Source organism: Ambystoma mexicanum, chromosome 5q (assembly GCF_040938575.1).
Source record: "Ambystoma mexicanum isolate Mex_15411 chromosome 5q, UKY_AmexF1_1, whole genome shotgun sequence".
NCBI lineage: Eukaryota > Metazoa > Chordata > Amphibia > Caudata > Ambystomatidae > Ambystoma > Ambystoma mexicanum.
Genome location: NC_090933.1, coordinates 1,367,067,700 through 1,367,093,083, shown reverse-complemented (window position 1 = coordinate 1,367,093,083; position 25,384 = coordinate 1,367,067,700). Strand labels below are relative to the sequence as shown.

At 49.3% G+C, this 25,384-nt stretch overlaps 1 protein-coding gene across 1 annotated transcript in view; it reads right to left on the bottom strand.

The window, feature by feature from the left end:
* The window catches only part of LOC138498728 (CD5 antigen-like), a 688,494-nt gene that overhangs the window by 171,198 nt on the left and 491,912 nt on the right, over window positions 1–25,384 (bottom strand). The gene's annotated exons all lie outside the window — the stretch shown is intronic.

Sequence of the window (25,384 nt, the reverse complement as noted above, 5' to 3'; positions counted from 1 at the left end):
AGGAAGGACAGAACAGAGTAGACTGGATGAAGGGCTCTTCCATCCAGGTTTCTGTAAGTGTATCTTTCCTTCCTGTCTCCTACACTACTTGCATATAAGAGCGCGTTGGGTATGTTGCGAGAAAACTAAACCCAGCAGGAACTCCCTGGGGAAACAAGCTTCAAAAGGGCAGCCTCTAAACACAAGGGCCAACCTAACACCAGAGTGGTGCTTTGCTAATTACCAGAGGATCTTTGAAATACAGGCTCATGACAAGGTGGGATTAGAGAGAAAGGACAGAAGAGAGAAGACTGGAGGGAGGGCTCTTCCATCCAGGTTTCTGTGAGCTTAGCTTTCCCTCCTGTCTCCTACAATACCTGCATATAAGAGCACGGTGGGTATGTTGCTAGAAAACTAAACCCAGCAGGAACTCCCTGGGGAAACAAGCTTCAAAAGGGCACCCCCTAAACACAAGGGCCAGTCTCACACCAGAGTGGTGCTTTGCTAATTACCGGAGGACCTTTGAAATACAGGCTCATGACAAGGTGGGATTAGAGAGGAAGGACAGAAGAGAGTAGACTGGAGGAAGGGCTCTTCCATCCAGGTTTCTGTGAGCGTAGCTTTCCCTCCTGTCAGCTACACTACTTGCATATAAGAGCACGTTGGGTATGTTGCGAGAAAACTAAACCCCGCAGGAGCTACCTGGGAAACAAGCTTCAAAAGGGCACCCGCTAAACACAAGGGCCAACCTCACACCAGAGTGGTGCTTTGCTAATTACCAGCGGACCTTTGAAATACAGGCTCATGACAAGGTGGGATTAGAGAGGAAGGACAGAAGAGAGTAGACTGGAGGAAGGGCTCTTCCATCCATGTTTCTGTGGGCGTAGCTTTCCCTACTGTCTCCTACAGTACTTGCATATAAGAGCACGTTGGGTATGTTGCTAGAAAACTAAACCCAGCAGGAGCTCCCTGGGGAAACAAGCTTCAAAAGGGCACCCCCTAACCACAAGGGCCAGCCTCACACCAGAGTGGTGCTTTGCTAATTACCAGAGGACCTTTGAAATACAGGCTCATGACACGGTGGGATTAGAGAGCAAGGACAGAAGTGAGTAGACTGAGGGAAGGGCTCTTCCATCGATGTTTCTCTGAGCGTAGCTTTCCCTCCTGTCTCCTACACTACTTGCATATAAAAGCACGTTGTGTATGTTGCTAGAAAACTAAACCCAGCATGAGCTCCCTGGGGAAACAAGCTTCAAAAGGGCAGCCTCTAAACACAAGGACCAACCTCACACCAGAGTGGTGCTTTGCTAATTACCAGAGGATCTTTGAAATACAGGCTCATGACAAGGTGGGATTAGAGAGAAAGGACAGAAGAGAGAAGACTGGAGGGAGGGCTCTTCCATCCAGGTTTCTGTGAGCTTAGCTTTCCCTCCTGTCTCCTACAATACCTGCATATAAGAGCACGTTGGGTATGTTGCTAGAAAACTAAACCCAGCAGGAGCTCCCTGGGGAAACAAGCTTCAAAAGGGCACCCCCTAAACACAAGGGCCAGTCTCACACCAGAGTGGTGCTTTGCTAATTACCGGAGGACCTTTGAAATACAGGCTCATGACAAGGTGGGATTAGAGAGGAAGGACAGAAGAGAGTAGACTGGAGGAAGGGCTCTTCCATCCAGGTTTCTGTGAGCGTAGCTTTCCCTCCTGTCTCCTACACTACTTGCATATAAGAGCACGTTGGGTATGTTGCGAGAAAACTAAACCCCGCAGGAGCTCCCTGGGAAACAAGCTTCAAAAGGGCACCCGCTAAACACAAGGGCCAACCTCACACCAGAGTGGTGCTTTGCTAATTACCAGCGGACCTTTGAAATACAGGCTCATGACAAGGTGGAGAGGAAGGACAGAAGAGAGTAGACTGGAGGAAGGGCTCTTCCATCCAGTTTTCTGTGAGCGTATCTTTCCTTCCTGTCTCCTACACTACTTGCATATAAGAGCACGTTGGGTATGTTGCTAGAAAACTAAACCCAGCAGGAGCTCCCTGGGGAAACAAGCTTCAAAAGAGCAGCCCCTAAACACAAAGGCCAACCTCACACCAGAGTGGTGCTTTGCTAATTACCAGAGGAACTTTGAAATACAGGCTCATGACAAGGTGGGATTAGAGAGAAAGGACAGAAGAGAGAAGACTGGAAGGAGGGCTCTTCCATCCAGGTTTCTGTGGGCGTAGCTTTCCCTACTGTCTCCTACAGTACTTGCATATAAGAGCACGTTGGGTATGTTGCTAGAAAACTAAACCCAGCAGGATCTCCCTGGGGAAACAAGCTTCAAAAGGGTAACCCCTAAACACAAGGGCCAGCCTCACACCAGAGTGGTGCTTTGCTAATTACCAGAGGACATTTGAAATACAGGCTCATGACAAGGTGGGATTAGAGAAAAGTACAGTGGAGAGTAGACTGGAGGAAGGGCTCTTCCATCCAGGTTTCTGTGACCGTAGCTTTCCCTCCTGTCTCCTACACTACTTGCATATAAGAGCATGTTGGGTATGTTGCGAGAAAACTAATCCCCGCAGGAGCTCCCTGAGAAACAAGCTTCAAAAGGGCACCCGCTAAACACAAGGGCCAGCCTCACACCAGAGTGGTGCTTTGCTAATTACCAGCGGACCTTTGAAATACAGGCTCATTACAAGGTGGGATCAGAGAGGAAGGACAGAAGAGAGCAGACTGGAGGGAGGGCTCTTCCATCCAGGTTTCTGTGAGCATAGCTTTCCCTCCTGTCTCCTACAATTCTTGCATATAAGAGCATGTTAGGTATTTTGCTAGAAAACTAAACCCAGCAGGAGCTCCCCGGGGAAACAAGCTTCAAAAGGGCACCCCCTAAACACAAGGGCCAGCCTCACACCAGAGTGGTGCTTTGCTAATTACCAGAGGACCTTTGAAATACAGGCTCATGACAAGGTGGGATTAGAGAGGAAGGACAGAAGAGAGTAGACTGGGGGAAGGGCTCTTCCATGGGGTTTCTGTGAGCGTAGCTTTCCCTCCTGTCTCCTACACTACTTGCATATAAGAGCACGTTGTGTATGTTGCTAGAACACTAAACCCAGCAGGAGCTCCCTGGGAAACAAGCTTCAAAAGGGCACCCCCTAAACATAAGAGCCAGCCTCACACCAGAGTGGTGCTTTGCTAATTACCAGAGGACCTTTGAAATACAGGCTCATGACAAGGTGGGATTAGAGGGAAGGACAGAAAAGAGTAGACTGGACGGAGGGCTCTTCCATCCAGGTTTCTGTGAGCGTAGCTTTCCCTCCTGTCTCCTACACTACTTGCATATAACAGCACGTTGGGTATGTTGCTAGAAAACTAAACCCAGCAGGAGCTCCCTGGGGAAACAAGCTTCAAAAGGGCACCACCTAAACACAAGGGCCCGCCTCACACCAGAGTGGTGCTTTGCTAATTACAAGAGGACGTTTGAAATACAGGTTCATGAAAAGGTGGGATTAGAGAGGAAGGACAGAAGAGAGCAGACTGGAGGGAGGGCTCTTCCATCCAGGTTTCTGTGAGCGTAGCTTTCCCTCCTGTCTCCTACACTACTTGCATATAAGAGCACGTTGGGTATGTTGCTAGAAAACTAAACCCAGCAGGAGCTCCCTGGGGAAACAAGCTTCAAAAGGGCACCCCCTAAACACAAGGGCCAGCCTCACACCAGAGTGGTGCTTTGCTAATTAGCAGAGGACCTTTGAAATACAGGCTCATGCCAAGGTGGGATTAGTGAGGAAGGACAGAAGAGAGTAGACTGGGGGAAAGGCTCTTCCATGGGGTTTCTGTGAGCGTAGCTTTCCCTCCTGTCTCCTACACTACTTGCATATAAGAGCACGTTGTGTATGTTGCTAGAAAACTAAACCCAGCAGGAGCTCCCTGGGAAACAAGCTTCAAAAGGGCACCCCCTAAACATACGAGCCAGCCTCACACCAGAGTGGTGCTTTGCTAATTACCAGAGGACCTTTGAAATACAGGCTCATGACAAGGTGGGATTAGAGAGGAAGGACAGAAGAGAGTAGACTGGACGGAGGGCTCTTCCATCCAGGTTTCTGTGAGCGTAGCTTTCCCTCCTGTCTCCTACACTACTTGCATATAACAGCACGTTGGGTATGTTGCTAGAAAACTAAACCCAGCAGGAGCTCCCTGGTTAAACAAGCTTCAAAAGGGCACCCACTAAACACAAGGGCCCGCCTCACACCAGAGTGGTGCTTTGCTAATTACCAGAGGACCTTTGAAATACAGGCTCATGACAAGGTGGGATTAGAGAGGAAGGACAGAAGAGAGTAGACTGGACGGAGGGCTCTTCCATCCAGGTTTCTGTGAGCGTAGCTTTCCCTCCTGTCTCCTACACTACTTGCATATAACAGCACGTTGGGTATGTTGCTAGAAAACTAAACCCAGCAGGAGCTCCCTGGTTAAACAAGCTTCAAAAGGGCACCCCCTAAACACAAGGGCCCGCCTCACACCAGAGTGGTGCTTTGCTAATTACCAGAGGACCTTTGAAATACAGTCTCATGACAACGTGGGATTAGAGAGTAAGGACAGAAGAGAGTAGACTGGAGGGAGGTCTCTTCCATCCAGGTTTCTGTGAGCGTATCTTTCCCTCCTGTCTCCTACACTACTTGCATATAAGATCACGTTGGGTATGTTGCTAGAAAACTAAACCCAGCAGGAGCTCCCTGGGGAAACAAGCTTCAAAAGGGCACCCCATAAACACAAGGGCCAGCCTCACACCAGAGTGGTGCTTTGCTAATTACCAGAGGACCTTTGAAATACAGGCTCATGACAAGGTGGGATTAGAGAGGAAGGACAGAAGAGAGTCGACTGGAGGGAGGGCTCTTCCATCCAGGTTTCTGTGAGCGTAGCTTTCCCTCCTGTCTCCTACACTACTTGCATATCACAGCACGTTGGGTATGTTGCTAGAAAACTAAACCCAGCAGGACCTCCCTGGGGAAACAAGCTTCAAAAGGGCACCCCCTAAACACAAGGGCCAGCCTCACACCAGAGCGGTGCTTTGCTAATTACCAGAGGACCTTTCAAATACAGGCTCATGACAAGGTGGGATTAGAGAGGAAGGAGAGAAGAGAGTAGACTGGAGGGAGGGTTCTTCCATCCAGGTTTCTGTGAGCGTATCTTTCCCTCCTGTCTCCTACACTACTTGCATATAAGAGCATGTTGGGTATGTTGCGAGAAAACTAAACCCAGCAGGAGCTCCCTGGGGAAACAAGCTTTAAAAGGGCACCCCCTAAACACAAGGACCAGCCTCACACCAGAGTGGTGCTTTGCTAATTACCAGAGGACCCTTGAAATACAGGCTCATGACAAGGTGGGATTAGAGAGGAAGGACAGAAGAGAGTAGACTGGTGGAAGGGCTCTTCCATCCATGTTTCTGTGAGCGTAGCTTTCCCTCCTGTCTCCTACACTACTTGCATATAAGAGCATGTTGGGTATGTTGCTAGAAAACTAAACCCAGCAGAAGCTCCCTGGGGAAAAAAGCTTCAAAAAGGCACCCCCGAAACACAAGGGCCAGCCTCACACCAGAGTGGTGCTTTGCTAATTACCAGAGGACCTTTGAAATACAGGCTCATGACAAGGTGGGATTAGAGAGGAAGGACAGAAGAGAGTACACTAGAGGGAGGGCTCTTCCATCCAGGTTTCTGTGAGTGTGTCTTTCCCTCCTGTCTCCTACACTACTTGCATATAAGAGCACGTTGTGTATGTTGCTAGAAAACTAAACCCAGCAGGAGCTCCCTGGGAAACAAGCTTCAAAAGGGCACCCCCTAAACATACAAGCCAGCCTCACACCAGAGTGGTGCTTTGCTAATTACCAGAGGACCTTTGAAATACAGGCTCATGACAAGGTGGGATTAGCGAGGAAGGACAGAAGAGAGTAGACTGAAGGGAGGACTCTTCCATCCAGGTTTCTGTGAGCGTAGCTTTCGCTCCTGTCTCCTACACTACTTGCATATAACAGCACGTTGGGTATGTTGCGAGAAAACTAAACCCAGCAGGAGCTCCCTGGGAAACAAGCTTCAAAAGGGCACCCGCTAAACACAAGGGCCAACCTCACACCAGAGTGGTGCTTTGCTAATTACCAGCGGACCTTTGAAATACAGGCTCATGACAAGGTGGAGAGGAAGGACAGAAGAGAGTAGACTGGAGGAAGGGCTCTTCCATCCAGTTTTCTGTGAGCGTATCTTTCCTTCCTGTCTCCTACACTACTTGCATATAAGAGCACGTTGGGTATGTTGCTAGAAAACTAAACCCAGCAGGAGCTCCCTGGGGAAACAAGCTTCAAAAGAGCAGCCCCTAAACACAAGGGCCAACCTCACACCAGAGTGGTGCTTTGCTAATTACCAGAGGAACTTTGAAATACAGGCTCATGACAAGGTGGGATTAGAGAGAAAGGACAGAAGAGAGAAGACTGGAAGGAGGGCTCTTCCATCCAGGTTTCTGTGGGCGTAGCTTCCCCTACTGTCTCCTACAGTACTTGCATATAAGAGCACGTTGGGTATGTTGCTAGAAAACTAAACCCAGCAGGATCTCCCTGGGGAAACAAGCTTCAAAAGGGTAACCCCTAAACACAAGGGCCAGCCTCACACCAGAGTGGTGCTTTGCTAATTACCAGAGGACATTTGAAATACAGGCTCATGACAAGGTGGGATTAGAGAAAAGTACAGTGGAGAGTAGACTGGAGGAAGGGCTCTTCCATCCAGGTTTCTGTGACCGTAGCTTTCCCTCCTGTCTCCTACACTACTTGCATATAAGAGCATGTTGGGTATGTTGCGAGAAAACTAATCCCCGCAGGAGCTCCCTGAGAAAAAAGCTTCAAAAGGGCACCCGCTAAACACAAGGGCCAGCCTCACACCAGAGTGGTGCTTTGCTAATTACCAGCGGACCTTTGAAATACAGGCTCATTACAAGGTGGGATCAGAGAGGAAGGACAGAAGAGAGCAGACTGGAGGGAGGGCTCTTCCATCCAGGTTTCTGTGAGCATAGCTTTCCCTCCTGTCTCCTACAATTCTTGCATATAAGAGCATGTTAGGTATTTTGCTAGAAAACTAAACCCAGCAGGAGCTCCCTGGGGAAACAAGCTTCAAAAGGGCACCCCCTTAACACAAGGGCCAGCCTCACACCAGAGTGGTGCTTTGCTAATTACCAGAGTACCATTGAAATACAGGCTCATGACAAGGTGGGATTAGAGAGGAAGGACAGAAGAGAGTAGACTGGGGGAAGGGCTCTTCCATGGGGTTTCTGTGAGCGTAGCTTTCCCTCCTGTCTCCTACACTACTTGCATATAAGAGCACGTTGTGTATGTTGCTAGAACACTAAACCCAGCAGGAGCTCCCTGGGAAACAAGCTTCAAAAGGGCACCCCCTAAACATAAGAGCCAGCCTCACACCAGAGTGGTGCTTTGCTAATTACCAGAGGACCTTTGAAATACAGGCTCATGACAAGGTGGGATTAGAGGGAAGGACAGAAAAGAGTAGACTGGACGGAGGGCTCTTCCATCCAGGTTTCTGTGAGCGTAGCTTTCCCTCCTGTCTCCTACACTACTTGCATATAACAGCACGTTGGGTATGTTGCTAGAAAACTAAACCCAGCAGGAGCTCCCTGGGGAAACAAGCTTCAAAAGGGCACCACCTAAACACAAGGGCCCGCCTCACACCAGAGTGGTGCTTTGCTAATTACAAGAGGACGTTTGAAATACAGGCTCATGAAAAGGTGGGATTAGAGAGGAAGGACAGAAGAGAGCAGACTGGAGGGAGGGCTCTTCCATCCAGGTTTCTGTGAGCGTAGCTTTCCCTCCTGTCTCCTACACTACTTGCATATAAGAGCACGTTGGGTATGTTGCTAGAAAACTAAACCCAGCAGGAGCTCCCTGGGGAAACAAGCTTCAAAAGGGCACCCCCTAAACACAAGGGCCAGCCTCACACCAGAGTGGTGCTTTGCTAATTAGCAGAGGAGCTTTGAAATACAGGCTCATGACAAGGTGGGATTAGTGAGGAAGGACAGAAGAGAGTAGACTGGGGGAAAGGCTCTTCCATGGGGTTTCTGTGAGCGTAGCTTTCCCTCCTGTCTCCTACACTACTTGCATATAAGAGCACGTTGTGTATGTTGCTAGAAAACTAAACCCAGCAGGAGCTCCCTGGGAAATAAGCTTCAAAAGGGCACCCCCTAAACATACGAGCCAGCCTCACACCAGAGTGGTGCTTTGCTAATTACCAGAGGACCTTTGAAATACAGGCTCATGACAAGGTGGGATTAGAGAGGAAGGACAGAAGAGAGTAGACTGGACGGAGGGCTCTTCCATCCAGGTTTCTGTGAGCGTAGCTTTCCCTCCTGTCTCCTACACTACTTGCATATAACAGCACGTTGGGTATGTTGCTAGAAAACTAAACCCAGCAGGAGCTCCCTGGTTAAACAAGCTTCAAAAGGGCACCCACTAAACACAAGGGCCCGCCTCACACCAGAGTGGTGCTTTGCTAATTACCAGAGGACCTTTGAAATACAGGCTCATGACAAGGTGGGATTAGAGAGGAAGGACAGAAGAGAGTAGACTGGACGGAGGGCTCTTCCATCCAGGTTTCTGTGAGCGTAGCTTTCCCTCCTGTCTCCTACACTACTTGCATATAACAGCACGTTGGGTATGTTGCTAGAAAACTAAACCCAGCAGGAGCTCCCTGGTTAAACAAGCTTCAAAAGGGCACCCCCTAAACATAAGGGCCCGCCTCACACCAGAGTGGTGCTTTGCTAATTACCAGAGGACCTTTGAAATACAGTCTCATGACAACGTGGGATTAGAGAGTAAGGACAGAAGAGAGTAGACTGGAGGGAGGTCTCTTCCATCCAGGTTTCTGTGAGCGTATCTTTCCCTCCTGTCTCCTACACTACTTGCATATAAGATCACGTTGGGTATGTTGCTAGAAAACTAAACCCAGCAGGAGCTCCCTGGGGAAACAAGCTTCAAAAGGGCACCCCATAAACACAAGGGCCAGCCTCACACCAGAGTGGTGCTTTGCTAATTACCAGAGGACCTTTGAAATACAGGCTCATGACAAGGTGGGATTAGAGAGGAAGGACAGAAGAGAGTCAACTGGAGGGAGGGCTCTTCCATCCAGGTTTCTGTGAGCGTAGCTTTCCCTCCTGTCTCCTACACTACTTGCATATCACAGCACGTTGGGTATGTTGCTAGAAAACTAAACCCAGCAGGACCTCCCTGGGGAAACAAGCTTCAAAAGGGCACCCCCTAAACACAAGGGCCAGCCTCACACCAGAGCGGTGCTTTGCTAATTACCAGAGGACCTTTCAAATACAGGCTCATGACAAGGTGGGATTAGAGAGGAAGGAGAGAAGAGAGTAGACTGGAGGGAGGGTTCTTCCATCCAGGTTTCTGTGAGCGTATCTTTCCCTCCTGTCTCCTACACTACTTGCATATAAGAGCATGTTGGGTATGTTGCGAGAAAACTAAACCCAGCAGGAGCTCCCTGGGGAAACAAGCTTTAAAAGGGCACCCCCTAAACACAAGGACCAGCCTCACACCAGAGTGGTGCTTTGCTAATTACCAGAGGACCCTTGAAATACAGGCTCATGACAAGGTGGGATTAGAGAGGAAGGACAGAAGAGAGTAGACTGGTGGAAGGGCTCTTCCATCCATGTTTCTGTGAGCGTAGCTTTCCCTCCTGTCTCCTACACTACTTGCATATAAGAGCATGTTGGGTATGTTGCTAGAATACTAAACCCAGCAGAAGCTCCCTGGGGAAAAAAGCTTCAAAAAGGCACCCCCGAAACACAAGGGCCAGCCTCACACCAGAGTGGTGCTTTGCTAATTACCAGAGGACCTTTGAAATACAGGCTCATGACAAGGTGGGATTAGAGAGGAAGGACAGAAGAGAGTACACTGGAGGGAGGGCTCTTCCATCCAGGTTTCTGTGAGTGTGTCTTTCCCTCCTGTCTCCTACACTACTTGCATATAAGAGCACGTTGGGTATGTTGCTAGAAAACTAAACCCAGCAGGAACTCCCTGGGGAAACAAGCTTCAAAAGGGCACCCCGTAAACACAAGGGCCAGCCTCACACCAGAGTGATGCTTTGCTAATTACCAGAGGACCTTTGAAATACAGGCTCATGACAAGGTGGGATTAGCGAGGAAGGACAGAAGAGAGTAGACTGGGGGAAGGGCTCTTCCATGGGGTTTCTGTGAGCGTAGCTTTCCCTCCTGTCTCCTACACTACTTGCATATAAGAGCACGTTGTGTATGTTGCTAGAAAACTAAACCCAGCAGGAGCTCCCTGGGAAACAAGCTTCAAAAGGGCACCCCCTAAACATACAAGCCAGCCTCACACCAGAGTGGTGCTTTGCTAATTACCAGAGGACCTTTGAAATACAGGCTCATGACAAGGTGGGATTAGCGAGGAAGGACAGAAGAGAGTAGACTGAAGGGAGGACTCTTCCATCCAGGTTTCTGTGAGCGTAGCTTTCGCTCCTGTCTCCTACACTACTTGCATATAACAGCACGTTGGGTATGTTGCGAGAAAACTAAACCCAGCAGGAGCTCCCTGAGGAAACAAGCTTCAAAAGGGCACCCCCTAAACACAAGAGACAGCCTCACACCTGAGTGGTGCTTTGCTAATTACCAGAAGACCTTCGAAATACAGGCTCATGACAAGGTGGGATTAGAGAAAAGTACAGTGGAGAGTAGACTGGAGGAAGGGCTCTTCCATCCAAGTTTCTGTGACCGTAGCTTTCCCTCCTGTCTCCTACACTACTTGCATATAAGAGCACGTTGGGTATGTTGCGAGAAAACTAAACCCCGGAGGAGTTCCCTGGGAAACAAGCTTCAAAAGGGCACCCGCTAAACACAAGGGCCAGCCTCACACCAGAGTGGTGCTTTGCTAATTACCAGCGGACCTTTGAAATACAGGCTCATGACAAGGTGGTATCAGACAGGAAGGACCGAAGAGAGTAGACTGGAGGAAGGGCTCTTCCATCCAGTTTTCTGTGAGCGTATATTTCCTTCCTGTCTCCTACACTACTTGCATATAAGAGCACGTTGGGTATGTTGCTAGAAAACTAAACCCAGCAGGAGCTCCCTGGGGAAACAAGCTTCAAAAGGGCAGCCCCTAAACACAAGGGCCAACCTCACACCAGAGTGGTGCTTTGCTAATTACCAGAGGAACTTTGAAATACAGGCTCATGACAAGGTGGGATTAGAGAGGAAGGACAGAAGAGAGTAGACTGGGGGAAGGGCTCTTCCATGGGGTTTATGTGAGCGTAGCTTTCCCTCCTGTCTCCTACACTACTTGCATATAACAGCACGTTGTGTATGTTGCTAGAAAACTAAACCCAGCAGGAGCTTCCTGGGGAAACAAGCTTCAAAAGGGCACCCCCTAAACATAAGAGCCAGCCTCACACCAGAGTGGTGCTTTGCTAATTACCAGAAGACCTTTGAAATACAGGCTCATGACAAGGTGGGATTAGAGAGGAAGGACAGAAGAGAGTAGACTGGAGGGAGGGCTCTTCCATCCAGGTTTCTGTGAGCGTAGCTTTCCCTCCTGTCTCCTACACTATTTGCATATAACAGCACGTTGGGTATGTTGCGAGAAAACTAAACCCAGCAGGAGCTCCCTGGGGAAACAAGCTTCAAAAGGGCACCCCCTAAACACAAGAGACAGCCTCACACCTGAGTGGTGCTTTGCTAATTACCAGAAGACCTTCGAAATACAGGCTCATGACAAGGTGGGATTAGAGAAAAGTACAGTGGAGAGTAGACTGGAGGAAGGGCTCTTCCATCCAGGTTTCTGTGACCGTAGCTTTCCCTCCTGTCTCTTACACTACTTGCATATAAGAGCACGTTGGGTATGTTGCGAGAAAACTAAACCCCGCAGGAGCTCCCTGGGAAACAAGCTTCAAAAGGGCACCCGCTAAACACAAGGGCCAGCCTCACACCAGAGTGGTGCTTTGCTAATTACCAGCGGACCTTTGAAATACAGGCTCATGACAAGGTGGGATCAGACAGGAAGGACAGAAGAGAGTAGACTGGAGGAAGGGCTCTTCCATCCAGTTTTCTGTGAGCGTATCTTTCCTTCCTGTCTCCTACACTACTTGCATATAAGAGCACGTTGGGTATGTTGCTAGAAAACTAAACCCAGCAGGAGCTCCCTGGGGAAACAAGCTTCAAAAGAGCAGCCCCTAAACACAAGGGCCAACCTCACACCAGAGTGGTGCTTTGCTAATTAATAGAGGAACTTTGAAATACAGGCTCATGACAAGGTGGGATTAGAGAGAAAGGACAGAAGAGAGAAGACTGGAAGGAGGGCTCTTCCATCCAGGTTTCTGTGGGCGTAGCTTTCCCTACTGTCTCCTACAGTACTTGTATATAAGAGCACGTTGGGTATGTTGCTAGAAAACTAAACCCAGCAGGATCTCCCTGGGGAAACAAGCTTCAAAAGGGTAACCCCTAAACACAAGGGCCAGCCTCACACCAGAGTGGTGCTTTGCTAATTACCAGAGGACATTTGAAATACAGGCTCATGACAAGGTGGGATTAGAGAAAAGTACAGTGGAGAGTAGACTGGAGGAAGGGCTCTTCCATCCAGGTTTCTGTGACCGTAGCTTTCCCTCCTGTCTCCTACACTACTTGCATATAAGAGCACGTTGGGTATGTTGCGAGAAAACTAATCCCCGCAGGAGCTCCCTGAGAAACAAGCTTCAAAAGGGCACCCGCTAAACACAAGGGCCAGCCTCACACCAGAGTGGTGCTTTGCTAATTACCAGCGGACCTTTGAAATACAGGCTCATTACAAGGAGGGATCAGAGAGGAAGGACAGAAGAGAGCAGACTGGAGGGAGGGCTCTTCCATCCAGGTTTCTGTGAGCATAGCTTTCCCTCCTGTCTCCTACAATTCTTGCATATAAGAGCATGTTAGGTATTTTGCTAGAAAACTAAACCCAGCAGGAGCTCCCTGGGGAAACAAGCTTCAAAAGGGCACCCCCTAAACACAAGGGACAGCCTCACACCAGAGTGGTGCTTTGCTAATTACCAGAGGACCTTTGAAATACAGGCTCATGACAAGGTGGGATTAGAGAGGAAGGACAGAAGAGAGTATACTGGGGGAAGGGCTCTTCCATGGGGTTTCTGTGAGCGTAGCTTTCCCTCCTGTCTCCTACACTACTTGCATATAAGAGCACGTTGTGTATGTTGCTAGAACACTAAACCCAGCAGGAGCTCCCTGGGAAACAAGCTTCAAAAGGGCACCCCCTAAACATAAGAGCCAGCCTCACACCAGAGTGGTGCTTTGCTAATTACCAGAGGACCTTTGAAATACAGGCTCATGACAAGGTGGGATTAGAGAGGAAGGACAGAAGAGAGTAGACTGGACGGAGGGCTCTTCCATCCAGGTTTCTGTGAGCGTAGCTTTCCCTCCTGTCTCCTACACTACTTGCATATAACAGCACGTTGGGTATGTTGCGGGAAAACTAAACCCAGCAGGAGCTACCTGGGGAAACAAGCTTCAAAAGGGCACCCCCTAAACACAAGGGCTAGCCTCACACCAGAGTGGTGCTTTGCTAATTACCAGAGTACCATTGAAATACAGGCTCATGACAAGGTGGGATTAGAGAGGAAGGACAGAAGAGAGTAGCCTGGAGGAAGGGCTCTTCCATCCAGGTTTCTGTGAGTGTGTCTTTTCCTCCTGTCTCCTACACTACTTGCATATAAGAGCACGTTGGGTATGTTGCTAGAAAACTAAACCCAGCAGGAGCTCCCTGGGGAAACAAGCTTCAAAAGGGCACCCCCTAAACACAAGGGCCCGCCTCATACCAGAGTGGTGCTTTGCTAATTACCAGAGGACGTTTGAAATACAGGCTCATGAAAAGGTGGGATTAGAGAGGAAGGACAGAAGAGAGCAGACTGGAGGGAGGGCTCTTCCATCCAGGTTTCTGTGAGCGTAGCCTTCCCTCCTGTCTCCTACACTACTTGCATATAAGAGCACGTTGGGTATGTTGCTAGAAAACTAAACCCAGCAGGAGCTCCCTGCGGAAACAAGCTTCAAAAGGGCACCCCCTAAACACAAGGGCCAGCCTCACACCAGAGTGGTGCTTTGCTAATTACCAGAGGACCTTTGAAATACAGGCTCATGACAAGGTGGGATTAGCGAGTAAGGACAGAAGAGAGTAGACTAGGGGAAGGGCTCTTCCATGGGGTTTCTGTGAGCGTAGCTTTCCCTCCTGTCTCCTACACTACTTACATATAAGAGCACGTTGTGTATGTTGCTAGAAAACTAAACCCAGCAGGAGCTCCCTGGGAAACAAGCTTCAAAAGGGCACCCCCTAAACATACGAGCCAGCCTCACACCAGAGTGGTGCTTTGCTAATTACCAGAGGACCTTTGAAATACAGGCTCATGACAAGGTGGGATTAGAGAGGAAGGACAGAAGAGAGTAGACTGGACGGAGGGCTCTTCCATCCAGGTTTCTGTGAGCGTAGCTTTCCCTCCTGTCTCCTACACTACTTGCATATAACAGCACGTTGGGTATGTTGCGAGAAAACTAAACCCAGCAGGAGCTCCCTGGGGAAACAAGCTTCAAAAAGGCAACCCCTAAACACAAGGGCCAGCCTCACACCAGAGTTGTGCTTTGCTAATTACCAGAGGACCATTGAAATACAGGCTCATGACAAGGTGGGATTAGAGAGGAAGGACAGAAGAGAGTAGACTGGAGGAAGGGCTCTTCCATCCAGGTTTCTGTGAGTGTGTCTTTCCCTCCTGTCTCCTACACTACTTGCATATAAGAGCACGTTGGGTATGTTGCTAGAAAACTAAACCCAGCAGGAGCTCCCTGGTTAAACAAGCTTCAAAAGGGCACCCCCTAAACACAAGGGCCCGCCTCACACCAGAGTGGTGCTTTGCTAATTACCAGAGGACCTTTGAAATACAGGCTCATGACAACGTGGGATTAGAGAATAAGGACAGAAGAGAGTAGACTGGAGGGAGGTCTCTTCCATCCAGGTTTCTGTGAGCGTATCTTTCCCTCCTGTCTCCTACACTACTTGCATATAAGATCACGTTGGGTATGTTGCTAGAAAACTAAACCCAGCAGGAGCTCCCTGGGGAAACAAGCTTCAAAAGGGCACCCCATAAACACAAGGGCCAGCCTCACACCAGAGTGGTGCTTTGCTAATTACCGGAGGACCTTTGAAATACAGGCTCATGACAAGGTGGGATTAGAGAGGAAGGACAGAAGAGAGTCGACTGGAGGGAGGGCTCTTCCATCCAGGTTTCTGTGAGCGTAGCTTTCCCTCCTGTCTCCTACACTACTTGCATATAACAGCACGTTGGGTATGTTGCTAGAAAACTAAACCCAGCAGGAACTCCCTGGGGAAACAAGCTTCAAAAGGACACCCCCTAAACACAAGGGCCAGCCTCACACCAGAGCGGTGCTTTGCTAATAACCAGAGGACCTTTCAAATACAGGCTCATGACATGGTGGGATTAGAGAGGAAGGAGAGAAGAGAGTAGACTGGAGGGAGGGTTCTTCCATCCAGGTTTCTGTGAGCGTATCTTTCCCTCCTGTCTCCTACACTACTTGCATATAAGAGCATGTTGGGTATGTTGCGAGAAAACTAAACCCAGCAGGAGCTCCCTGGGGAAACAAGCTTTAAAAGGGCACCCCCTAAACACAAGGGCCAGCCTCACACCAGAGTGGTGCTTTGCTAATTACCAGAGGACCCTTGAAATACAGGCTCATGACAAGGTGGGATTAGAGAGGAAGGACAGAAGAGAGTAGACTGGTGGAAGGGCTCTTCCATCCAGGTTTCTGTGAGCGTAGCTTTCCCTCCTGTCTCCTACACTACTTGCATATAAGAGCATGTTGGGTATGTTGCTAGAAAACTAAACCCAGCAGAAGCTCCCTGGGGAAAAAAGCTTCAAAAGGGCACCCCCGAAACACAAGGGCCAGCCTCACACCAGAGTGGTGCTTTGCTAATTACCAGAGGACCTTTGAAATACAGACTCATGACAAGGTGGGATTAGAGAGGAAGGACAGAAGAGGGTACACTGGGGGAAGGGCTCTTCCATCCAGGTTTCTGTGAGCGTATCTTTCCTTCCTGTCTCCTACACTACTTGCATATAAGAGCACGTTGGGTATGTTGCTAGAAAACTAAACCAAGCAGGAGCTCCGTGGGGAAACAAGCTTTAAAAGGGCAACCCCTAAACACAAGGGCCAGCCTCAACCCAGACTGGTGCTTTGCTAATTACCAGAGGACCTTTGAAATATAGGATCATGACAAGGTGGGATTAGCGAGGAAGGACAGAAGAGAGTAGACTGGGGGAAGGGCTCTTCCATCCAGGTTTCTGTGAGCGTAGCTTTCCCTCCTGTCTCCTACACTACTTGCATATAAGAGCACGTTGGGTATGTTGCTGGAAAACTAAACCCAGCAGAAGCTCCCTGGGGAAAAAAGCTTCAAAAGGGCACCCCGAAACACAAGGGCCAGCCTCACACCAGAGCGGTGCTTTGCTAATTACCAGAGGACCTTTGAAATACAGCCTCATGGCAAGGTGGGATTAGAGAGGGAGGACAGAAGAGAGTAGACTGGGGGAAGGGCTCTTCCATCCAGGTTTCTGTGAGCGTATCTTTCCCTCCTGTCTCCTACACTACTTGCATATAACAGCACGTTGGGTATGTTGCGAGAAAACTAAACCCAGCAGGAGCTCCCTGGGGAAACAAGCTTCAAAAGGGCAACCCCTAAACACAAGGGCCAGCCTCACACCAGAGTGGTGGTTTGCTAATTACTGGATGACCTTTGAAATACAGGCTCATGACAAGGAGGGATTAGAGAGGAAGGACAGAAGAGAGTAGACTGGAGGAAGGGCTCTTCCATCCAGGTTTCTGTGGGCGTAGCTTTCCCTACTGTCTCCTACAGTACTTGCATATAAGAGCACGTTGGGTATGTTGCTAGAAAACTAAACCCAACAGGAGCTCCCTGGGGAAACAAGCTTCAAAAGGGCACCCCTAAACACAAGCGACAGCCTCACACCTGAGTGGTGCTTTGCTAATTACCAGAAGACCTTCGAAATACAGGCTCATGGCAAGGTGGGATTAGAGAGGAAGGACAGAAGAGAGTAGACTGGGGGAAGGGCTCTTCCATCCAGGTTTCTGTGAGCGTATCTTTCCTTCCTGTCTCCTACACTACTTGCATATAAGAGCACATTGGGTATGTTGCTAGAAAACTAAACCCAGCAGGATCTCCCTGGGGAAACAAGCTTCAAAAGGGCAACCCCTAAACACAAGGGCCAGCCTCACACCAGAGTGGTGCTTTGCTAATTACCAGAGGACATTTGAAATACAGGCTCATGACAAGGTGGGATTAGAGAAAAGTACAGTGGAGAGTAGACTGGAGGAAGGGGTCTTCCATCCAGGTTTCTGTGACCGTAGCTTTCCCTCCTGTCTCCTACACTACTTGCATATAAGAGTACGTTGGGTATGTTGCGAGAAAACTAAACCCTGCAGGAGCTCCCTGGGAAACAAGCTTCAAAAGGGCACCCGCTAAACGCAAGGGCCAGCCTCACACCAGAGTGGTGCTTTGCTAATTACCAGCAGACCTTTGAAATACAGGCTCATGACAAGGTGGGATTAGAGAGGAAGGATAGAAGAGAGTAGACTGGGGGAAGGGCTCTTCCATGGGGTTTCTGTGAGCGTAGCTTTCCCTCCTGTCTCCTACACTACTTGCATATAAGAGCACGTTGTGTATGTTGCTAGAACACTAAACCCAGCAGGAGCTCCCTGGGAAACAAGCTTCAAAAGGGCACCCCCTAAACATAAGAGCCAGCCTCACACCAGAGTCGTGCTTTGCTAATTACCAGAGGACCTTTGAAATACAGGCTCATGACAAGGTGGGATTAGAGAGGAAGGACAGAAGAGAGTAGACTGGACGGAGGGCTCTTCCATCCAGGTTTCTGTGAGCGTAGCTTTCCCTCCTGTCTCCTACACTACTTGCATATAACAGCACATTGGGTATGTTGCGGGAAAACTAAACCCAGCAGGAGCTCCCTGGGGAAACAAGCTTCAAAAGGGCACCCCCTAAACACAAGGGCCAGCCTCACACCAGAGTGGTGCTTTGCTAATTACCAGAGTACCATTGAAATACAGGCTCATGACAAGGTGGGATTAGAGAGGAAGGACAGAAGAGAGTAGCCTGGAGGAAGGGCTCTTCCATCCAGGTTTCTGTGAGTGTGTCTTTCCCTCCTGTCTCCTACACTACTTGCATATAAGAGCACGTTGGGTATGTTGCTAGAAAACTAAAACCAGCAGGAGCTCCCTGGGGAAACAAGCTTCAAAAGGGCACCCCCTAAACACAAGTGCCCGCCTCACACCAGAGTGGTGCTTTGCTAATTACCAGAGGATGTTTGAAATACAGGCTCATGAAAAGGTGGGATTAGAGAGGAAGGACAGAAGAGAGCAGACTGGAGGGAGGGCTCTTCCATCCAGGTTTCTGTGAGCGTAGCTTTCCCTCCTGTCTCCTACACTACTTGCATATAAGAGCACGTTGGGTATGTTGCTAGAAAACTAAACCCAGCAGGAGCTCCCTGGGGAAACAAGCTTCAAAAGGGCACCCCCTAAACACAAGGGCCAGCCTCACACCAGAGTGGTGCTTTGCTAATTACCAGAGGACCTTTGAAATACAGGCTCATGACAAGGTGGGATTAGCGAGGAAGGACAGAAGAGAGTAGACTGGGGGAAGGGCTCTTCCATGGGGTTTCTGCGAGCGTAGCTTTCCCTCCTGTCTCCTACACTACTTGCATATAAGAGCACGTTGTGTATGTTGCTAGAAAACTAAACCCAGCAGAAGCTCCCTGGGAAACAAGCTTCAAAAGGGCACCCCCTAAACATACGAGCCAGCCTCACACCAGAGTGGTGCTTTGCTAATTACCAGAGGACCTTTGAAATACAGGCTCATGACAAGGTGGGATTAGAGAGAAGGGACAGAAGAGAGTAGACTGGACGGAGGGCTCTTCCATCCAGGTTTCTGTGAGCGTAGCTTTCCCTCCTGTCTCCTACACTACTTGCATATAACAGCACGTTGGGTATGTTGCGAGAAAACTAAACCCAGCAGGAGCTCCCTGGGGAAACAAGCTTCAAAAAGGCAACCCTTAAACACAAGGGCCAGCCGCACACCAGAGTTGTGCTTTGCTAATTACCAGAGGACCATTGAAATGCAGGCTCATGACAAGGTGGGATTAGAGAGGACGGACAGAAGAGAGTAGACTGGAGGAAGGGCTCTTCCATCCAGGTTTCTGTGAGTGTGTCTTTCCCTCCTGTCTCCTACACTACTTGCATATAAGAGCACGTTGGGTATGTTGCTAGAAAACTAAACCCAGCAAGAGCTCCCTGGTTAAACAAGCTTCAAAAGGGCACCCCCTAAACACAAGGGCCCGCCTCACACCAGAGTGGTGCTTTGCTAATTACCAGAGGACCTTTGAAATACAGGCTCATGACAAGGTGGGATTAGAGAGGAAGGACAGAAGAGAGTCGACTGGAGGGAGGGCTCTTCCATCCAGGTTTCTGTGAGCGTAGCTTTCCCTCCTGTCTCCTACACTACTTGCATATAACAGCACGTTGGGTATGTTGCTAGAAAACTAAACCCAGTAGGAACTCCCTGGGGAAACAATCTTCAAAAGGGCACCCCCTAAACACAAGGGCCAGCCTCACACCAGAGCGGTGCTTTGCTAATTACCAGAGGACCTTTCAAATACAGGCTCATGACAAGGTGGGATTAGAGAGGAAGGAGAGAAGAGAGTAGACTGGAGGGAGGGTTCTTCCATCCAGGTTTCTGTGAGCGTATCTTTCCCTCCTGTCTCCTACACTACTTGCATATAAGAGCATGTTGGGTATGTTGCGAGAAAACTAAACCCAGCAGGAGCTCCCTGGGGAAACAAGCTTTAAAAGGGCACCCCCTAAACACAAGGGCCAGCCTCACACCAGAGTGGTGCTTTGCTAATTACCAGAGGACCTTTGAAATACAGGCTCATGACAAGGAGGGATTAGAGAGGAAGGACAGAAGAGAGTAGACTGGAGGAAGGGCTCTTCCATCCAGGTTTCTGTGGGCGTAGCTTTCCCTACTGTCTCCTACAGTACTTGCATATAAGAGCACGTTGGGTATGTTGCTAGAAAACTAAACCCAACAGGAGCTCCCTGGGGAAACAAGCTTCAAAAGGGCACCCCCTAAACACAAGCGACAGCCTCACACCTGAGTGGTGCTTTGCTAATTACCAGAAGACCTTCGAAATACAGGCTCATGGCAAGGTGGGATTAGAGAGGAAGGACAGAAGAGAGTAGACTGGGGGAAGGGCTCTTCCATCCAGGTTTCTGTGAGCGTATCTTTCCTTCCTGTCTCCTACACTACTTGCATATACGAGCACATTGGGTATGTTGCTAGAAAACTAAACCCAGCAGGATCTCCCTGGGGAAACAAGCTTCAAAAGGGCAACCCCTAAACACAAGGGCCAGCCTCACACCAGAGTGGTGCTTTGCTAATTACCAGAGGACATTTGAAATACAGGCTCATGACAAGGTGGGATTAGAGAAAAGTACAGTGGAGAGTAGACTGGAGGAAGGGGTCTTCCATCCAGGTTTCTGTGACCGTAGCTTTCCCTCCTGTCTCCTACACTACTTGCATATACGAGCACGTTGGGTATGTTGCGAGAAAACTAAACCCTGCAGGAGCTCCCTGGGAAACAAGCTACAAAAGGGCACCCGCTAAACGCAAGGGCCAGCCTCACACCAGAGTGGTGCTTTGCTAATTACCAGCAGACCTTTGAAATACAGGCTCATGACAAGGTGGGATCAGAGAGGAAGGACAGAACAGAGTAGACTGGAGGAAGTGCTCTTCCATCCAGTTTTCTGTGAGCATATCTTTCCTTCCTGTCTCCTACACTACTTGCATATAAGAGCACGTTGGGTATGTTGCTAGAAAACTAAACCCAGCAGGAGCTCCCTGGGGAAACAAGCTTCAAAAGGGCACCCCCTAAACACAAGGGCCAGCCTCACACCAGAGTGGTGCTTTGCTAATTACCAGAGGACCTTTGAAATACAGACTCATGACAAGGTGGGATTAGAGTGGATGGACAGAAGAGAGTAGACTGGAGGGAGGGCTCTTCCATCCAGGTTTCTGTGAGCTTATCTTTCCTTCCTGTCTCCTAGACTACTTGCATATAAGAGCACATTGGGTATGTTGCTAGAAAACTAAACCCAGCAGAAGCTCCCTGGACAAACAAGCTTCAAAAGGGCACCCCCTAAAACACAAGGGCCAGCCTCACACCAGAGTGGTGCTTCGCTAATTACCAGAGGACCTTTGAAATACAGGCTCATGACAATGTGGGATTAGAGAGGAAGGACAGAAGAGAGTAGACTGGGGGAAGGGCTCTTCCATGGGGTTTCTGTGAGCGTGGCTTTCCCTCCTGTCACCTACACTACTTGCATATAAGAGCACGTTGTGTATGTTGCTAGAAAACTAAACCCAGCAGGAGCTCCCTGGGGAAACAAGCTTCAAAAGGGCACCCCCAAAACACAAGGGCCAGCCTCACACCAGAGTGGTGCTTTGCTAATTACCGGAGGACCTTTGAAATACAGGCTCATGCAAGGCCGGATTAGAGAGGAAGGACAGAAGAGAGTAGACTGGAGGAAGGGCTCTTCCATCCAGGTTTCTGTGGGCGTAGCTTTCCCTACTGTCTCCTACAGTACTTGCATATAAGAGCACGTTGGGTGTGTTGCTAGAAAACTAAACCCAGCAGGAGGTCCCTGGGGAAACAAGCTTCAAAAGGGCACCCCCTAAACACAAGGGCCAGCCTCACACCAGAGTGGTGCTTTGCTAATTACCAGAGGACCTTTGAAATACAGACTCATGACAAGGTGGGATTATAGAGGATGGACAGAAGAGAGTAGACTGGAGGGAGGGCTCTACCATCCAGGTTTCTGTGAGCATAGCTTTCCCTCCTGTCTCCTACAATTCTTGCATATAAGAGCACGTTGGGTATGTTGCTAGGAAACTAAACCCAGCAGGAGCTCCCTGGGGAAACAAGCTTCAAAAGGGCACCCACTAAACACAAGGGCCAGCCTCATACCAGAATGGTGCTTTGCTAATTACCAGAGGACCTTTGAAATACAGGCTCATGACAAGGTGGGATTAGAGAGGAAGGACAGAAGAGAGTAGACTGGGGGAAGGGCTCTTCCATGGGGTTTCTGTGAGCATAGCTTTCCCTCCTGTCGCCTACACTACTTGCATATAAGAGCACGTTGTGTATGTTGCTAGAAAACTAAACCCAGCAAGAGCTCCCTGGGAAACAAGCTTCAAAAGGGCACCCCCTAAACATAAGGGCCAGCCTCACACCAGAGTGGTGCTTTGCTAATTACCAGAGGACCTTTGAAATACAGGCTCATGACAAGGTGGGATTAGAGAGGAAGGACAGAAGAGAGTAGACTGGAGGGAGGGCTCTTCCATCCAGGTTTCTGTGAGCGTAGCTTTCCCTCCTGTCTCCTACACTACTTGCATGTGAGAGCCCGTTGGGTATGTTGCTAGAAAACTAAACCCAGCAGGAGCTCCCTGGGGAAACAAGGTTCAAAAGGGCACTTCCTAAACACAAGGGCCAGCCTCACACAAGAGTGGTGATTTGCTAATTACCAGAGGATCTTTGAAATACAGGCTCATGACAAGGTGGGATTAGAGAGGAAGGACAGTAGAGAGTAGACTGGAGGAAGGGCTCTTCCATCCAGGTTTCTGTGAGCGAAGCTTTCCCTCCTGTCTCCTACACTACTTGCATATAAGAGTACGTTGGGTATGTTGCGAGAAAACTAAACCCTGCAGGAGCTCCCTGGGAAACAAGCTTCAAAAGGGCACCCGCTAAACGCAAGGGCCAGCTTCACACCAGAGTGGTGCTTTGCTAATTACCAGCAGACCTTTGAAATACAGGCTCATGACAAGGTGGGATTAGAGAGGAAGGATAGAAGAGAGTAGACTGGGGAAGGGCTCTTCCATGGGGTTTCTGTGAGCGTAGCTTTCCCTCCTGTCTCCTACACTACTTGCATATAAGAGCACGTTGTGTATGTTGCTAGAACACTAAACCCAGCAGGAGCTCCCTGGGAAACAAGCTTCAAAAGGGCACCCCCTAAACATAAGAGCCAGCCTCACACCAGAGTGGTGCTTTGCTAATTACCAGAGGACCTTTGAAATACAGGCTCATGACAAGGTGGGATTAGAGAGGAAGGACAGAAGAGAGTAGACTGGACGGAGGGCTCTTCCATCCAGGTTTCTGTGAGCGTAGCTTTCCCTCCTGTCTCCTACACTACTTGCATATAACAGCACATTGGGTATGTTGCGGGAAAACTAAACCCAGCAGGAGCTCCCTGGGGAAACAAGCTTCAAAAGAGCACCCCCTAAACACAAGGGCCAGCCTCACACCAGAGTGGTGCTTTGCTAATTACCAGAGTACCATTGAAATACAGGCTCATGACAAGGTGGGATTAGAGAGGAAGGACAGAAGAGAGTAGCCTGGAGGAAGGGCTCTTCCATCCAGGTTTCTGTGAGTGTGTCTTTCCCTCCTGTCTCCTACACTACTTGCATATAAGAGCACGTTGGGTATGTTGCTAGAAAACTAAACCCAGCAGGAGCTCCCTGGGGAAACAAGCTTCAAAAGGGCACCCCCTAAACACAAGGGCCCGCCTCACACCAGAGTGGTTCTTTGCTAATTACCAGAGGACCTTTGAAATACAGGCTCATGACAACCTGGGATTAGAGAGTAAGGACAGAAGAGAGTAGACTGGAGGGAGGTCTCTTCCATCCAGGTTTCTGTGAGCGTATCTTTCCCTCCTGTCTCCTACACTACTTGCATATAAGATCAAGTTGGGTATGTTGCTAGAAAACTAAAACCAGCAGGAGCTCCCTGGGGAAACAAGCTTCAAAAGGGCACCACATAAACACAAGGGCCAGCCTCACACCAGAGTGGTGCTTTGCTAATTACCAGAGGACCTTTGAAATACAGGCTCATGACAAGGTGGGATTAGAGAGGAAGGACAGAAGAGAGTCGACTGGAGGGAGGGCTCTTCCATCCAGGTTTCTGTGAGCGTAGCTTTCCCTCTTGTCTCCTACATTACTTGCATATAACAGCATGTTGGGTATGTTGCTAGAAAACTAAACCCAGTAGGAACTCCCTGGGGAAACAAGCTTCAAAAGGGCACCCCCTAAACACAAGGGCCAGCCTCACACCAGAGCGGTGCTTTGCTAATTACCAGAGGACCTTTCAAATACAGGCTCATGACAAGGTGGGATTAGAGAGGAAGGAGAGAAGAGAGTAGACTGGAGGGAGGGTTCTTCCATCCAGGTTTCTGTGAGCGTATCTTTCCCTCCTGTCTCCTACACTACTTGCATATAAGAGCATGTTGGGTATGTTGCGAGAAAACTAAACCCAGCAGGAGCTCCCTGGGGAAACAAGCTTTAAAAGGGCACCCCCTAAACACAAGGGCCAGCCTCACACCAGAGTGGTGCTTTGCTAATTACCAGAGGACCCTTGAAATACAGGCTCATGACAAGGTGGGATTAGAGAGGAAGGACAGAAGAGAGTAGACTGGTGGAAGGGCTCTTCCATCCAGGTTTCAGTGAGCGTAGCTTTCCCTCCTGTCTCCTACACTACTTGCATATAAGAGCATGTTGGGTATGTTACTAGAAAACTAAACCCAGCAGAAGCTCCCTGGGGAAAAAAGCTTCAAAAGGCCACCCCCGAAACACAAGGGCCAGCCTCACACCAGAGTGGTGCTTTGCTAATTACCAGAGGACCTTTGAAATACAGGCTCATGACAAGGTGGGATTAGAGAGGAAGGACAGAAGAGGGTACACTGGGGGAAGGGCTCTTCCATCCAGGTTTCTTTGAGCGTATCTTTCCTTCCTGTCTCCTACACTACTTGCATATAAGAGCACGTTGGGTATGTTGCTAGAAAACTAAACCAAGCAGGAGCTCCGTGGGGAAACAAGCTTTAAAAGGGCAACCCCTAAACACAAGGGCCAGCCTCAACCCAGACTGGTGCTTTGCTAATTACCAGAGGACCTTTGAAATACAGGATCATGACAAGGTGGGATTAGCGAGGAAGGACAGAAGAGAGTAGACTGGGGGAAGGGCTCTTCCATCCAGGTTTCTGTGAGCATAGCTTTCCCTCCTGTCTCCTACACTACTTGCATATAAGAGCACGTTGGGTATGTTGCTAGAAAACTAAACCAAGCAGGAGCTCCGTGGGGAAACAAGCTTTAAAAGGGCAACCCCTAAACACAAGGGCCAGCCTCAACCCAGACTGGTGCTTTGCTAATTACCAGAGGACCTTTGAAATACAGGATCATGA